This window comes from Brienomyrus brachyistius, chromosome 21 (genome assembly GCF_023856365.1).
Source record: "Brienomyrus brachyistius isolate T26 chromosome 21, BBRACH_0.4, whole genome shotgun sequence".
Taxonomy (NCBI): Eukaryota; Metazoa; Chordata; class Actinopteri; order Osteoglossiformes; family Mormyridae; genus Brienomyrus; species Brienomyrus brachyistius.
The window spans coordinates 18,583,062-18,599,768 of NC_064553.1; positions in this window are offsets into that span (position 1 = coordinate 18,583,062).

A 16,707-nucleotide genomic window follows, 5' to 3' on the forward strand; every position below is an offset into this window, starting at 1 on the left:
TACATTCTAAATAACAAAACAGGAAATTACACATTGCATCAAAAATATGTAACACAATGGAATTCAACTATCCGACATCTGACTAGACTTTATACTCATTGTTTTGTCTGCAAACCGTAACTTTTGAATGGGAACCCATATATTACACTAAAGGTAAAACTGAATGAAAACAGCAGTTTGGATTTGCAGTCACGTTTGTCATTCTAAAAACTCTAAAAATTTAGATAGCTAATATTCCCACAGAATGGGAAATCACTTATTTAAGGGGTTTAATGTAGCTAATTACTAATGTAGCTAATTACTATAATAATAATAATCAGGTTATAGTATTTACTTTAAGATCTAAGGGGTGGAGCTGTAACACCAGGTGACGCCATTTAAAGCCTTTCATTGCAGTAATTCTGTACCGAGTGTACATTAACACAAAACATACTGTAAAAAGAATTTATTGACGACAAAAGAGACGTTCATGGGCTCTATTTGGGATTTCATTATAAAAGGTAGCTAAGTTACTGCTGTTATTTGATAGAAAGTTAGAATGGATTCTCCATCTATCTCCCACAGCTGCTCGTACAGTGCAGGGTAATGGGACTGCTAATGTTTGTTCCGAGAAGCACAGAGAACAAGGGGGGGGGGGGGGGGGGGGGGGCCATCATAGGACACCCTCACTTACTCACGCTATCACACCACGGGCGAGTTAAGGCGCTTTACCACTGCATCCAGGCACCAGACTTTTGGTACTAAAACATTGGTACTATCCTTTTCCCATTGATTTTTGGTACAGTACCAGTACTAAAGTACCAAACCTACTGGGGTGCGGGTACTCCTTTAGTACTTTGGGGTGGGACTTGCAAACATGTTTACTGTCAATTAGTTATGCAAAGAACCTACGTTGCAAACACAAATTACAAATATCATCCTAAAAAGCATAGTTACAAACTCAGGTAAACAAATTAAAAAAGTAATAATAATGGCTGTACGGACGAATCAAGAGACCCAAACATTAAAGTACCTGTTCAGGCATCAGCACCATTTTAAAAGTATTATTTTAGCACCGGTATCAGAAAAAATCCAAACGATACCCAAGCCTAGTTACCAGGCAACTGCAGCAGGTGACTGTGTGATGAATGGGACATTCCCCCAGCCTATGATCACACCAGTGCATGGATTCCTTCCTAATTGATTTTTAATCCCCTAATAGAGAGTGAATCACAGGAGCGTGACCTGCATCAATGCCATTGCTAGAGCAGGAGAATCAAAGGGTGAGCGGGCGCGTGCGTGGGGGAGAATGAGGGGGGTGTGAATTGCCTGTCACACCTGAAGTGTAACATTTTACAGAGAATATAATGTGGTTTCTAAGGGAAATATTTAAATATGCCCCTTCCAGGCCTGCAGAAGAGTGATGTCAATGAGCAGCTTGGCTCCTGCACCTTCCCCAGCTGGGGGTCTGCTCCACACCACAGGGAGCTTGCTGAGAGAATCTGTTTAGTTTTAATGTACCCAGGCACATTGGGAAACCCTCTTCTAAAGCCATGTCCATCATAGATATCTCCCGACAGATACATGTCAATAACAGGAACAAGATTAGCATAGCTCTTCTTGATTGGGCATTTCAGCATTGATGGGGGGATCTAAGATCTGTACATTAATGTGGTTCTTCCTGATTGGGTGTTTCAGCATTGATTGGCGAGCTTCAAGATCAACAGATTAACATCTTCCTGATTGGCTGTCAAACCTACTGATGAGAGTTAAGATCAAATTCTCTTGTTTGCTGTCTGTTCTGTCTCCTTTTGAATACAAAACCATTCAACAGCATGATAATAACATCAACAGAAATCCAAAGGCAGATTTCCAGCTAACCACAGTAATGATGAAGTGGGGAACGAAAAGGAGGGAAAAACATGGAGAGTAGTCTGTCGGGTTCCTCTAGTCATCACTGACACAGCTGGTCCTCAGGGGTTGAAAGCACTATAGCCTTAGTCTGAATATTCATATCTTCCAGCTGACTCTACCCCACACTTGAAAAAGATCTTACTAATTTGTATTACAGTATATTTCATAATGGCAGAGAGATGGGTCCAGCATTTTAGACGGCAATCGGTTGACAGATATAATGAATAAAAAACGGCAGCGTGCCTTTAATAATTGATTAGACTGACAGTGACATGGCACACCTTAAATGCCAAAACCTATCCATGGCAAAATCAAAGTGACCCCCCCCCCCCCCCCCCGTCTCATATGCTTTTTCAGACAAACAATGCTGAGCTCAAACAGCCTCTTAAAGGTGTGTTTTATGTGGTCCTGTGGGATCAGCCACACTCTGATTTGATGATATTGTCATTGAGCTGGATGTTTTTAACCTTTGGTGCGGATCCCTCTGCTCAGCCCCAATTGATGCTCGCAGTCAACCAGGAACTGGCTGAAGGATTTAGACTTGGTGGATCTACTGGGTCTGGCCTGACAGAGGCTCAGATAGTTCCTGGGGGTAAGATTTCTTTAGGTCTTAGAGGCAGATATGACTGACAATGAGATGACCTCCAGGATCTCCATATTCCCATCTAAAAAAGGGGAATGGAGGCTGATGAAGCCAGTAAGTGAAAGACATGATCTGATTTTCACTTTGATGCAGACACAGCCTGCGCAGTCCATCACGACAAATGCAAGCAAGTTGCAATGGTTTCCCATAATCCCCCCCCCAGGGATTCATTCCCACTTAAGACAAAATGTTACTAACTGAGCCGTAAACTAAGAGGAAACTTATATATTATCTGATTCCAGAGCAGATAGCCAAAAAAAGTAGAAACTTTTCTGGTGTAAATCTTAAATTTTTCATTGACTGCTTTCCCTACTAGAGAGAACAGTTTAGAAAAAAAAAGTGCTTAAAATAGTGCCTAAACTTTATGGCTTTCGCTTTTTGAGGCCCTTCTCCGTATGAAGGAGTAAGAAAACAGGTTTCGTTGTGAGGCTATGAAGGGTAAGAGGTAGTGCCAGATACGCGGCCGCCAGCAAGAAGCAGCTATCACCCACACTGCTGTGTGGGGCAACAGGAGCAGACTGGCTGTGAGGAGTTTTTAAATATCCCTCGTCCTTTAAACAAACAGGCACGTCCCTGTTACCACAGGAAAGGCTCGGGGTCATCAAAGGTAAACCCCTCGCTGCGGTTTGAAGGTAGCAGCTGATGCTGTGGCCGCTAATTCACACGGCAGCCTCATGTTCGAGGCAGCCTAAAACACGGCACAGGCCGCAGATGGCCACCAAGGTCAGCTTGTGGAAATGGAGAGGAGACAATTCACCTACCTAATTGTGTTTACAAATGCACCAATTGTCTCGATCGGCTCCCTGCTGTCGATTTAATGTTATTCGGTGAATTTTAAAACTCTGCTATTTGCATCGGCTTTCATCATTGTGTTTTGTTATTCCTCCTCTCACCTAATAGGCAGCATCCTACTGCATCTCCATGACAGGCTCTCTCCTTAAAGTGACATGACACCAATTTCGCAAAATCCACCCTGACAGTATCTGTGAAGCTCATTTTCAGTGCCGGTACATCTGCTATCTCCAAATGGGGCTTGGTGTACCTATATCCTTCTGTTTATCCATAGCTTCATGGCGTCTGTGGAGACATTTCTGCATTAACTTTTCATTAATTTAGCTTAGTAGCACATTCTTAGTGTCCTCTTTCCTTCTGGATCATAAATGCCTTACAGGAAGGAGCTGGTGTGAGAGAGTGAGGAAAGCTGGTTGTTATGTGTGGTGTTATGCAGCTTTAAATAATTGTAAGACTCCTGTTTTGCTTCAAACATCTCATCTATGCACCTGGTGCCCGTTGTTATCCTGGTTTCCCCGACTCTGCAGCAAATGCTGTGCGTGTGGCGTGAAAACAAGAAGACCTGCAGGCATGTTTGAGTTAGAAACAGAAATGTTTTATTTGTGTTTCCCGCAGCAATTACAGCACAGCGCAAACTCAGGCAGCTCCTAAGTGATTTTTTAGGACCCCATAGCTGCCCTACAGATGCCTAGATTTGACTCTCTCTGGTAGAGCCAGAAGACAACAGTAGTGGGCTAAAGAAAGAAATATTAAATTAAATAAAGCACCACAAAATAAAATGCCATAAACCAGCACAATTACGGTCTGCTAAACAAAACCTATAAAAAATACTGTAATTAAAATAGTACAATAAGGGGGTGTTCCATTGTTTTCTGCAATAAAACTACAATAGGTTCCACACCGAAGTGGCTGTCTACTGTCCCTATTGCTCTCCCGCAGCAGCTAAACTGCAAAATCCAGTTCCCATTCCACCCAAGCCTGCATACTTTCCAGGGCCAGGAGATAGTTACTTGAACCATGTCCCAGTTCCCCAGTTTTCATCACAAGACAACACCCCTGATTCCACCACATCACATAAATGTGTTTGCCATCCCAAATGTGGTAATTCTTATACCCATGAAAAAGTTTTGATACTGTGATCTTGGCACATTTAGAGAGGCGTGTGTATTCCAGGGGTATTGAAAACAGGAGGATCCCCCGTCCCAATTAATAAATAAATACATAATCAATAGCACATTCCTTATCTTTTATTATGAATCTGCACATTCCTGAGGCCAATTCACTGCGCAACCAGAGTGTACGGATGAAACCTAATGATGACTGTAGTCATGTATCAGACAAAATCACTTTGTCATATTGTAAAGCAAGATGGACCGCAGTATCGCGAGAGCAGCGAAGAACGAGGAGCCTTGCTTGCCGAGACAGAACACGCTCTTTATTATAATCCTGGACAGGCACCCAACAAGCACCGTACTGGATGTAATAAGGAAACACACCAGGTCAGACGCCGAACTATAAGATACTCACACGGTGGGAGACTTATATAAAAACTACGGACATATGAGGATTAGATGGGCAACATACACGCCACAACTGGGAAATACAACCATAAGCACTAACATTATACAAGGGCTATTTACAATTGACCGCAAGCATGCCTGGATATGCTGAACCCTGCTGGCGCTACAATATGGATCAGTTATTTTTTTAGTTAAGTGATGTTTGATTATGAAACTTTACACTTAATGTTGTTAGTCTTATTTTAAATGAGCAATTTGAGCCGACAACGGCCATAAGACACAGCTAAGAGAGGCTCAGACCAACCTTATGAAAGAATATCATACGGAAGATACAGATATATTTACACACGTGGACAAAATTGTTGGTACCCTTCAGTCAATGAAAGAAAAACTCACAATTGTCACAGAAAAAACTTTAATCTGACAAAAGTAATAATAAATAAAAATTCTATGAAATTTAACTAATAAAAGTCAGACATTGATTTTCAACCATGCTTCAACAGAATTAATAAAAAAAAAAAACTCATGAAACAGGCCTGGACAAAAATGATGGTACCCCTAGAAAAGACTGAAAATAATGTGACCAAAGGGACATGTTAATCCAAGGTGTGTCCACTAATTAGCATCACAGGTGTCTACAATCTTGTAATCAGTCAGTGGACCTATATATAGGGCTCCAGGTAGTCACTGTGTTGTTTGGTGACATGGTGTGTACCACACTCAACATGGACCAGAGGAAGCGAAGGAAAGAGTTGTCTCAGGAGATTAGAAAGAAAATTATAGACAAGCATGTCAAAGGTAAAGGCTATAAGACCATCTCGAAGCAGCTTGATGTTCCTGTGACTACAGTTGCACATATTATTCAGAAATTTAAGATCCATGGGACTGTAGCCAACCTCCCTGGACGTGGCCGCAGGAGGAAAATTGATGACAAATCAAAGAGACGGATAATACGAATGGTAACAAAAGAGCCCAGAAAAACTTCTAAAGAGATCCAAGGTGAACTTCAAGCTCAAGGAACATCAGTGTCAGATCGCACCATCCGTCGTTGTTTGAGCCAAAGTGGACTTCATGGGAGACGACCAAGGAGGACACCATTGTTGAAAACAAGTCATAAAAAAGCCAGACTGGAATTTGCCAAACTACATGTGGACAAGCCACAAAGATTCTGGGAGAATGTCCTATGGACAGATGAGACAAAAATTGGACTTTTTGCCAAGGCACATCAGCTCTATGTTCACAGACGGAAAAATGAAGCATATCAAGAAAAGAACACTGCCCCTTCTGTGAAACATGGAGGAGGCTCTGTTATGTTCTGGGGCTGCTTTGCTGCATCTGGCACAGGCTGTCTTGAATCTGTGCAGGGTACAATGAAATCTCAAGACTATCAAGGGATTCTAGAGAGAAATGTGCTGGCCAGTGTCAGAAAGCTTGGTCTCAATCGCAGGTCATGGGTCTTGCAACAGGACAATGACCCAAAACACACAGCTAAAAACACCCAAGAATGGCTACGAGGAAAACATTGGACTATTCTAAAGTGACCTTCTATGAGCCCTGACCTCAATCCTACTGAGCATCTTTAGAAAGAGCTGAAACATGCCATCTGGAAAAGGCACCCTTCAAACCTGAGACAACTGGAGCAGTTTGCTCATGAGGAGTGGGCCAAAATACCTGCTGAGAAGTGCAGAAGTCTCATTGACAGTTACAGGAATCGTTTGATTGCAGTGATTGCCTCAAAAGGTTGTGCAACAAAATATTAAGTTAGGGGTACCATCATTTTTGTCCAGGCCTGTTTCATGAGTTTTTTTTTTTAAATTAATTCTGTTGAAGCATGGTTAAAAATCAATGTCTGACTTTTATTAGTTAAATTTCATAGAATTTTTATTTATTATTACTTTTGTCAGATTAAAGTTATTTCTGTGACCATTGTGAGTTTTTCTTTCATTGACTGAAGGGTACCAACAATTTTGTCCACGTGTGTAATTAATAACATTTCAGGAAACATGCTGGAGCGTTAAGAGCCAACTTAAGGTAGAACCTATGAACAATGTAGCGTTAAGAGGGTTTTGGGAAACCCAGCCCGGGATGCTCTGTGTAGGAGAATTTTTAGGAGAAACCTATCAGCTGTGTTACTCCTTTGGAAACAGAAGGTGGCGCTGTCCAGGCTAGGTGGTGTTGGCCTGACATGAGGTGGCTACAAAACACTTTCGCTCTTGATTCCGGTTCTTCAGCACTTTGCAGGAAACAGTGACATTCTTCAAAGATGTTTCTTGAACTTTACCACTGAGAAGCTGTGATGTTTACTCCATTCAAAAAGGTCAAGGTCTTCAGAGACTGGGGACTATTGGAAATGCAAATGCCACAACATGTGTGCGCGCGGACACACACACACACACACACACAAACACACACACCGACAGTGCTTTGGGAAGAGGTTATGACCCAGAGAAGGAATGATTAAAATCTGTGAATTAAAAGTGAAAGTGGTAATGACAAGCATACTTGGTAACATTTCTTCTTCCATTTTACTCTAGAATCATTTCTATTTTCTGACTAAATGCTAGTAAACCCTCCAAGAGATGAGATGTGGATCATGTTTGAAGAACTGTGACTTGTAAACTACATTTTATCAGTTGGCTGCTGTGGACTTTGGCCTTGAGCTGCCTTTACAGTAGCTGCATTGGTAAGCATGGTGCTAATGACATTGTATGCTTTTGTGTGTAAAGGGCACAGTCAGACAGAAAGGATCAGCAGTGGTGGAGGTCTGGACCCAGAATGGGGAAAAAGAGGTCTGTCAGTGCTCTGCTGGAGGAATATAAATGAAGCTTCTAGGAGAAAATAAGGAAAGAGAGGTTCAACGACTAGAGTGAGGGAAAGCAGAAAAAGTACATGCCGTATGTTGTACTGTAAGTATCTATGGTACACCACTCAACATCCAATATATGCTATTAAAGAGAGCAAATTTTCTCCAACCAAATAAAAAATGTAACATTGACAAGAGGAGGGGCATCCATTCTGCTGACCCTAAACCAGGGTTGGGTAATCTTATCCACAAAGGGATGCAGATGTTGGTTTTTGGGATAACCTTTAGGTCAGCTGTAGAAACCCAAGTGTGAGGACTCTTCGGCCAATCAGTCCACAAATTAGTAATCTAATTAGGGAGTTGCAGCAAAAACCCGCATATACAGCGGCCCTTTCTAGGGTTTTCTGCCCTAACCCAACACAAATGGGGGTACGGAGTTGCATGGGACACATTCAGGTGGATGCAGGTACAGTGGGTGTTTGGGAAGGTCTGGATTACCTGTTTTTAAAGGGTAATCTGCATTACCACAGTCTCTGCTTAGATCCAGGAGTAATGATACTCAGTAGAGATTTTTTAATATATATATTTCCTAAATCTCTGCCCATAAACAGCGGATTCTGAATAGTCTGGTTGTTCCAGGTTGTAAAATAGAGGCTGGAGTGCAGTGATTATATTTGTATCCTAAAGATGAGTTGAGGGGGTGAAACTGCTTTGCTTGCAACCTTAAAGGGACCCCATGCAGGTCAGCTCCATGTCACTGCTCCCCCTGCAGATCAGCTCCATGTCACTGCTCCCCATGCAGGTCAGCTCCATCTCACTGCTCCCCATGCAGTTCAGCTCCATGTCACTACTCCCCAAGCAGGTCAGCTCCATGTCACTTCTCCCCATGCAGGTCAGCTCCATGTCACTGCTCCCCATGCAGGTCAGCTCCATGTCACTGCTCCCCAAGCAGGTCAGCTCCATGTCACTTCTCCCCATGCAGGTCAGCTCCAGGTCACTGCTCGCCATGCAGGTCAGGTCCATGGCACTGCTCGCCATGCAGCTCAGCTCCAGGTCATTGCCCCCCATGCAGGTCAGCTGCAGGTCATTGACCCCCATGCAGATCAGCTCCATATCACTGCTCTGCATGCAGCTCAGCTCCATGTCACTGCTCCCCATGCAGGTCAGCTCCATGTCACTGTTTCCAATGCAGGTCAGCTCCATCTCACTGCTCCGCATGCATTTTAGCTCCATGTCACTGCTCCCCAAGCAGGTCAGCTCCATGTCACTGTTCCCCATGCAGGTCAGCTCCATGTCACTGCTCCCCAAGCAGGTCAGCTCCATGTCACTGTTCCCCCTGCAAGTCAGATTCATGTCACTTCTCCCCATGCAGCTCAACTCCATGTCACTGCTTCCCATGCAGGTCAGCTCCATGTCATTGCTCCCCATGCAGCTCAGCTCCATGTCACTGCTCCGCATGTAGGTCAGCTCCATGTCACTGTTCCCCATGCAGGTCAGCTCCATGTCACTGCTCCCCAAGCAGGTCAGCTCCATGTCACTGTTCCCCCTGCAAGTCAGATTCATGTCACTTCTCCCCATGCAGCTCAACTCCATGTCACTGCTTCCCAAGTAGGTCAGCTCCATGTCACTGCTCCCCATGCAGGTCAGCTCCATGTCACTGCTCCCCATGCAGGTCAGCTCCATGGCACTGCTCCCCATGCAGGTCAGCTCCAGGTCACTGCTCGCCATGCAGGTCAGGTCCATGGCACTGCTCGCCATGCAGCTCAGCTCCAGGTCATTGCCCCCCATGCAGGTCAGCTGCAGGTCATTGACCCCCATGCAGATCAGCTCCATATCACTGCTCTGCATGCAGCTCAGCTCCATGTCACTGCTCCCCATGCAGGTCAGCTCCATGTCACTGCTCCCCATGCAGGTCAGCTCCATGGCACTGCTCCCCATGCAGGTCAGCTCCAGGTCACTGCTCGCCATGCAGGTCAGGTCCATGGCACTGCTCGCCATGCAGCTCAGCTCCAGGTCATTGCCCCCCATGCAGGTCAGCTGCAGGTCATTGACCCCCATGCAGATCAGCTCCATATCACTGCTTTGCATGCAGCTCAGCTCCATGTCACTGCTCCCCATGCAGGTCAGCTCCATGTCACTGCTCCCCATGCAGGTCAGCTCCATGGCACTGCTCCGCATGCAGCTCAGCTCCAGGTCATTGCCCCCCATGCAGGTCAGCTCCAGGTCATTGACCCCCATGCAGATCAGCTCCATGTCAGATCAGCACCACTGCTCCTCATGCAGCTCAACTCCATGTCACTGCTTCCCATGCAGGTCAGCTCCATGGCACTGCTCCGCATGCAGGTCAGCTCCATGGCACTGCTCCGCATGCAGGTCAGCTCCATGTCACTGCTCCCCATGCAGGTCAGCTCCATGTCACTGCTCCCCACACAGCTGCCTGCTCTGGGTCACTGCTTGTCACAGAGCTTTGAGCTCTAGGTCACTGTTCCTCATGCAGCTGCCTGCTCTGTGTCACTACTCCCCATGCAGCCATCAGCTCTGGGTCACTGCACCCCACACAGCTGCCAGCTCCGTGTCACTGCTCCCCATCAGCCACCTTCTCTGGATCACTGCTCCCCTCACAGCCTCCTCCTCCGGGTCATTGCTCCCCACTCAGGCTTCTGCTCCGGGTCACTGCTCCTCAGTCAGCCGCCAGCTCTGGGCCACAGCTCCCCATGCAGCCCCCAATTCCAAGTCACTGCTTCCCACACTGCCATCAGCTCTAGGCCACTGTTCCCCACGCCGCCGTCGGCTCCGTGTCTCTGCTCCCCTCACAACCGTCAGCTTCAGGTAACTGCTCCTTTTCATGGCATATTTACTTACTGTAATTGTAGGTGCATAGAGGGGCGTGTCTCCTGACCTTGCCCCTGTCTCTAAACATACACATCACAGACACACACACACACACACACACACACACACACACACACTTCCCAGGTCAACAAAAGAGAGAGAGAGAGAGTGAGAGAGATGTTTGAGTTTGGTGGGATGTTTTTCTACAGCAGAAGTACACAAATGGCGGACCCAGAACGCCCCCCCCATTGGCAAAATTTATCGCAGGAGATTGCCCACCCCCCCCCCCCCCCCAATGGACCATGGTTGTTGTGGGGTTTATGAAATTTAAGCTTCAGGGAAAAATAATTGAGTAGCGCTGCTCCAGAGCGTCCCCTGTGCCCAGCCTGCTTGGCACGTCCCGTTCAGGCGCTGGGCCACCCGGACAGTGTGGGAATTGCTTTCACTTGTTCCATTTCACACACAATATCCCTTTTCCTGGGCGTCTAAATTTACACCAATAACCAGCCAGCTCATGCCATTCTTTTCAGATCTCATTGTTTATGCTTGCCATTCCGAGTTTTACATTGTCATCATCGATCTATTCCATCTCTCCCTCTCACTATCCATCTATCATCCATGCATCCATCCTTCCATCCATCCTTTTTATGCTACCATCATCCAGTGCAGGGTCTTGAAGCACATTCTAGGTAGCAGGAACAAAACAGGAGAGAGCCAGCACAAGACACCAGTCTGTCAGAGGGCACAGTGTTTTTCAGCCCGTTCCTCGGGGAACATCAGATGGTCCACACTGCCGGATGCTGGGAGGGAACAAAAATAGGGGTTGCTGAAGACCGGGTTGAGAAATACAGCATTACAGGCTATTTACAGACAGGTACCCATACCACATACCTTGGAACCCTAGAGAAAATGCATTCAGACCCTGAGCTAGAATAGAACCCCCTGAGGCTGCACTGTGCCCTGTATTTCAATACAAAAATCCTTAGGTGTAACTGAAATGTGTATTTAGGTGTCATCAGCATGGAAGTGATAATTAACATTATGCTTCCTCATTAATATTACTTAATGGCAGCAAAAAGAAAGAAAACAATAAAGGACCAAGACCTGATCCTTGTGGTACGCCATGTTTGACTGGAGACATAGACGATGGGGTGCAGCTATTGGATACTTAGCAAGTAGTCAAATACGATTTAAACCACTTTACCTCCATCTGATAAAGTAGCATGGCCAACTGTGTCAAAAACCACACTAAGGTCCAGAATCTTGATCTTGAGTCGCAATGCCAGTGGAGCTGCCATTGTTGCATCATTTATGACTGTGCTTAAGGTGTTGATCAATCCAGTTGGGATGTTTTTGATGCCACAGTCATAAAATGTCCTGAGGATGAAGGGACTCGTGGCAAATCTCAGCAATGGCCACGTCGCACATCACTCATATAGTCAGCTTCAGGGCTGGAGTAATTTAGATGAAGAGCAAGCACAAATACACTGTACACTATCTCACTGGCTAGTAAACAATGCATGTCACGCTACATTTTTAATGAACCAGCCCAGCTGGATAATAGGAAAAATTTGCAAGTTGTACCCCTGATCTGCTTCATCTTTATTTTTCTACCTGCTGATTCATTCCTACCTTCAATATAACACATGCAAACTCTGTGATGCTGACATTTGCTCCTCCAATAAGTCCATCTTTCAAAAATGCTGATGTCCCTGACTGCTCCACGGAGCCAATTCTGTCCTCACAAATGTCCCTGCAAAATACCTAGTCCTGCAGAATCATCTTCTACAAGTACGGGCACACCTGCTCTTTTCATTTTTTGGGGTGGTCATCATCAGCTCAACCCACATAACAGCTCCAAGGACGTGTGCAGGAGTATGCACCCCAAACACAACACACAAAGTCTGGAAAACCTTACACTACTGTAGCGACCTTGTGAGAATACCTACAGCAGCAGATGGGCATTGGAGAGGGAGGTGCAGTTTATTATGAGACGGAACAAAGGAGGGTCAAGCATCATGCTAAAGTATAAAGGGAAAAAAAACAAACTGCTACCGAATACAAGAAAATGAATGAACGCACAAATTAGGGCAAATAACTGAAACCGAACACAACACCGACTTATAATCAGGACAGGTGAACCTAATCGAATCAAAGCCAGTCACATGACTCTTTGCCTTAACTGCCACCCCTCAATACAAAACAACATGTTTGAATGTTATGCACTACGATTTCTTAAAATTACCTAATAGTAATTAATTTCCAAACAGGAGGAAAATGCAACAACACCGTACATCGGTTATTGCCTCTTTTCCTTATCCGTCCACAAATAGGAGGACAAAACTCGGGTAGCAATTAATGCGTTTCCACGGCCGTAGGGCTGATTTTTAGTTATTTTATATAATGATCGGAAGTGTGCTGTCAATAACCTCGGTGAATTGACGCTTTCTGTATAATTAGGTATTGTTCGCATGGCTAGCTCTACAATATTTCATTGGCTATAGCCCAAGGAAAGTCTGCAGGGTTTTCAGAAGCAGGAGAGCTTGTCCGCTTAAATGTCATCTTATTATTTGCAATGTTAACCTGCTGCCATAAACAATCCAAGCTAGCGGGCATGAAATGCAAGCAGTTTGAACCAATGATATTTTCCCTCCGCAATTACGATCTGTGGGTGTGAACAATTTCCCGTTAAATTTTTCTGCCGTAATTCTGACATAAGGGGTGACTTTGATTGCCATAAAAGCAATTTGATTTAAAACTAACCACAGCCGATAAACATTAAAAGCAAAGATTAGATTCTGATCAAACTGGTTGTATTATTGTGTATATGGTTATATACTGTTAATCATTAACTGACAAAATTTCTGTTTTGAGAAAAATTTAACGGACCATGTTGCAATTGTAAATTGGTTGTCATTGAAATATGTCTGCAAACAGGTGTCATACAGTGTTCCAATAACAAATTGAGAAATCGAAAATGTTACTTACACATAGGGGCTTCAGAAACATTTTGAATGTGGGGGGGGCACACTGGCATAAAACTAATATTTTATGTTAAATGTGAGGGGATTCAAATGAATAATTATGAAATGTGAGGGGGACACGTCCCCCTCAGATTTAATATTGGCGACGCCCATACTTACATAGACTGGTAGGATACTTACAGCCCAGTCCTGAGCCTAGTGGAGAGAAATAGATAAACACTCAAAGCAAGGACATTCATACTGTCATCTAGCAGGAGACAAGGCTCTGACAAGTGCATTGTCATTTTCCTTAGCGGAAAGCAGACGGGGTCCATGGAGGCTGTGAGTGTTGTGAACAAAGCAGGATGCTAAACCGGATTGTAGGGAAAACCTTTGCCGGATATAATTATTGTTATGTTGGTCTCGGAGAGGACCACTTGCCGTGTTTGAAATTGAATTTGGTGCTTAGAGGCAGAGTTAGATTAATGTTCCTGCCTGCTTCACGTATAGTCTGGAAGTAACAGAGCTCATGTTAATAAATAAAGTAGCTACAAGCACAAGGAGGGGTGAACAGGTGTCTATCAAAGATCTGCAGAAAAGCTCCATCACCACAGAGCCAGAATCGCCAGAGGAAGACTGAGCTCCCTGTGGACCCATGGGGGAGGTGACAAGAGCCAGTGAAACTGGATCCGCCAGCTGAAGGCCGGGGGAGTTTCCCCACAATGTACTGCACCCTATAGATAAATCTGTTTCATGTCACCTGGTCGCCATCTTAATAAAAATCATGGGAGATTTATTGCCTATGACAAATCCTGATGTACATGATTGACACATGATAATAAAACATAAATTTTGTTTTAAAGGTGCACATCACTGGTAGCATGACAAAAACCACTTGTAGAAAATAGTGCACAGTCTCCAGTTTTCATTCTTTATCATGCATCTATCTTCCATGAGCACTTGCTTGTACAGGGTCTCAGTGAGCCTATCCCAGGATGCACAGGGCACATGGTGGAACTGGCAGGACGTCATTCCAACCCAAAGCCCATATGCACACATTACATACAAAACAAACCAGGCTCAGAAGCCTAATGTGTGTGACACCACAAAGTTGCCCATGCTACCCCTAATTCCGAATTTCATTCGCACCGCTAACAGTGACATGCTAGCTGTCTTATTAGTACCTTAACTCAGACTTGGTCATCTGCTTTCTCTTTTTTTCTTTTTCTTTCTTTCTTTCTTTCTTTCTTTCTTTCTTTCTTTCTTTCCATTCCTTCATCAATCCGTCCATCCATCCATCTAAGGACTGTTACACACACAAAGGTGGAGCTCATTAGAGTGTAATTCTTGCCACACACCTCACCACTTAGCACAAATACAGGCGCTGTACACACACACTGCCAGTTTACAGCGACATATATATTTATCAGATTACGCCACAGAGACTCCAGGTAAACACCTTCTCCATTACAATGGGTTAACAGGTTGTTTGTGTAATCCCTGACTCTGTTCTCTTACCGTGTTTATTTTAGCTACACCTCATTTAATCTTGTCATTCACCGCTTTAATTATGAGGAACTGAAGCTATCTGATGAAGATTAGACTAATTATGGAAACTGCTCAGTGTATTTTAAGCTGCTTAATGCAGCGTACACAGGTTTTTCCCATTCCTGCCCTGTCTGTCATGGTTCGACTGCAAAGATGTGTATGGACTATTTTCCACAGTTTCTGCAAGTTAAATAAAAATCAGTAACTATTTCGAACCATATAGGCCACAAAAAGCCCACGGAGTATCACGGTTCGGTCCAAATGCAGAAAAGTAGCTATGCCCAGAGTGCATGGAGTAATCCTTATTCTTCATGTAGTGTCTGAGATCATCATGAGACACTCTACAGAATGTCTTTCTCAGTCTGTATTTTTTATTTCTGCATTGAAATGTGTCCTGTCTGGACCCAGTGAACCTGAGGATTTGACTTCCAGCATACATTCGGTAGCAGTGCACAGGGGTCTGTTCAGTTGTCCCCACCATGATCCATTTCCAGCCACTGTCCGTTTCCAATAATCACTTTAACTGGGAACGATTGCTAGCTTTGCAGAATCGGCATACATAAGATGTGATTAGAATCTGCAGCAAACCATTATTACTAACAAAGCCACTGGAACACTGAAGTACAGAGCTGTCAGGAAATCCTCAAAGAGTTATGCCATTTACAGCTCCTCCCAGACCCCTGCCCGATCCCCCTCCCCCCCCCCCCCCCACCTCTGCATACTTATCTCTGGGTGCGGACAGGGGACGGGGGAGTGTCATTGTAAAAACCTTGTATTTTAAGGCAGCGTACTTGCATTCTTATTCTGCTCAGGTATAGCATTTATAATGAAATGGAAAGAACCATTGTTTCCCTTTCCAGTTGATGAATAGGACAACTGATCTTAATCTTATTGTCTAATATTTAACAGTAAATGTTCAATAGCTATTCCATTTGCCATGCAGCATTCCCTCTGCTGGCATATTATTTTACTATGTTTGTCATGATCAGCATGGTCAGTGATGAGCCCAATGCAACTTACTGACAACAAGGGGATTTTTAGTACAAACAGAATACAAAACAGACTTGAAATAAAAAGTACCACGAGGGGTCTGAAGACAAGCTGGAAGGTCAAAAAAATCTTAAAGTAAGCTCAAGGAAACACGAGCAAGAAACAACTACATGAAACACGTTTAAGTAACACACAGGAAGAAAACACACAACATTAACAAGACTCACAATGACTGACAGGAACAGGGCATGAGTCACTTAGATACAGAGAACAAGGTTTCAAGAAGGGACAGGTGTGGGGCAAATGCTGCTATGCACAGGTGAAGATAGTCACAATCAATCAAACACTAGAGATTACGGCTGCACTGGAGACACAGAGAACACAGGTGAAACAGGACATAATTACAAAACTAAACGCAAAGAGTAACAACTATCAAGGGTCAAAAACAAGGAGTTATACAGAAACACAAGGAAACATGATTAACAAGGATTACACAGACTAAGGCACAGAATATAAAACAACTTAAGGCATCAAGCTCACAACAGCAGGGAACCACACTAGGAACAAAACAATGCTAACACTGGGAACATCAAGAAAGTAGGATGACCAGTGACAACTACTGGCCAAATGGGGAAATAACAAAATGCCACATGACAGAAACTATCATGTTTGATGGAGACTTGGATTATTATTTAGCTTTTATAATATAAATTTATAATATTA